This window comes from Aplysia californica, unplaced genomic scaffold, assembly GCF_000002075.1.
Source record: "Aplysia californica isolate F4 #8 unplaced genomic scaffold, AplCal3.0 scaffold00333, whole genome shotgun sequence".
Classification (NCBI taxonomy): Eukaryota; Metazoa; Mollusca; class Gastropoda; order Aplysiida; family Aplysiidae; genus Aplysia; species Aplysia californica.
Window position 1 is genome coordinate 717669 of NW_004797603.1, and position 1329 is coordinate 718997.

General features: G+C 37.7%; 2 protein-coding genes across 8 annotated transcripts in view; one reads left to right on the forward strand and one right to left on the reverse strand.

The window, feature by feature from the left end:
• Positions 1 to 717, reverse strand: part of LOC101864311 (gametogenetin-binding protein 2) — a 45797-nt gene extending 45080 nt beyond the window's left edge. The window contains exon 1 of the mRNA XM_035970884.1: positions 631 to 717. The gene's annotated coding sequence lies outside the window, so the exon portion shown is untranslated. The remainder of the gene's footprint in view (positions 1 to 630) is intronic.
• The window catches only part of LOC101862049 (carbohydrate deacetylase), a 31346-nt gene continuing 30714 nt past the window's right edge, over positions 698 to 1329 (forward strand). For 2 of the 7 annotated variants that reach the window (XM_005102656.3, XM_005102652.3), the window contains exon 1: positions 981 to 1131. The gene's annotated coding sequence lies outside the window, so the exon portion shown is untranslated. Of the gene's footprint in view, positions 774 to 980; positions 1143 to 1329 lie in introns of those variants that run through there. The other 5 variants (XM_005102651.3, XM_035970891.1, XM_035970889.1 and 2 more) reach the window with 5 other exon arrangements.

Here is a 1329-nt window from a genome sequence, read left to right on the forward strand (position 1 = left end):
AAAAAAAAACCCCAGAAAAAAAACAAACAGAATAATGCATGGATTAAGGTCTTCTTGTACAGAATCTTAGGTCTCCCCTTTCTAGGCCCTACGTCCGTGCTTTCGCCTAATACATGATGTAATAAACTAATAAGTTAGATCTAACATTAACAATATCGTCTTTCGCGCGCGCGTGATTCATGACTGGTTCCAAAGTTCCAACCAACAGAAAATGGAGACCCCGGATGTGTGTTCTAGGTTTATTTGCCTAGGTCAAGTAGCCTAAGTTCCGAATAAAAATTTCAACTAACCTAACCTTGTGGAAATAGTTGGGCAATAATTGTATTAGGCCTAATTGAGGGTTAGATCTATTTGTCAATTTCTGGCATGAACGAATGAAATTAGCAACATGATAGAATACAGTTTTGTAGAGGTTTTCGCAGCATTTTTATCAGCTGACTCCAAACCCTAGGAAAAGAAATCCAATATGTCCGTCGACCTATCTGAGTTTTAGATCTGCAATTCTGAAATAGACTTTAATAAGAAGTGCATCATTTAAAAAAAGACAAAAGCTCCATGCTTCTTCGCCCGCGCAAAATCATTATCATGTACCGGTATGCAAAAAATATTCAGCCCACGTCACAAACTGACCTTCACTTGAGAAGACTTATTAGACCAATCCGGTGAGACGATGTTCGAAGAAAATGGGGGCCGTGTGCAAAAGGATTGACCTCTTTCGTTTCTCGCCCTGAGCTCCAACGTGAAGTGAAACAGGATTGGCCTTCTAATTATAGGTACGATTATATACTTTATAGCTCTTACATTTTGAAATCAAACTTCAAGCTTTAACTGAAAATGCACTTTCAAAACAATTCTAACACAAAAACACTCTTCAAACAGACTTATTTGTTGAATATGTCACATTTGTTTGAGGACTATTTTGTATCAGCTAGCGGATTCATTTTCTTCCACTAGATTCTATAAGTGAACAGGTTGTCTAAAAATAGATGTTTGCAGATCCTGTTCTTGGAGTGGGGCTCAGTGGGGTCAAACATGTTTGAACCCGAGTCTGTCTCCGAGTTTTGGCGAGCGGGGTAGCCTAGGCCTACTTACTATTCTGTGTCCCGTGTCAACTTTCAATACCAGTACCAGGTTATTTCAAAGTGATTCCCTGGTTTCTGCCATGTTACATAGAAGTAACGACGAATCGAAACTGTAAAATTGTATTATTTACATTTTGACAACTGAACTTCAAAATAATAAGGCCTAAGGGTTCTAATTTTCGGTTTTCCAGTATGCCTAACAAAATAATATTAGATCTCGATTTCTTTAGATCTATATATATATATA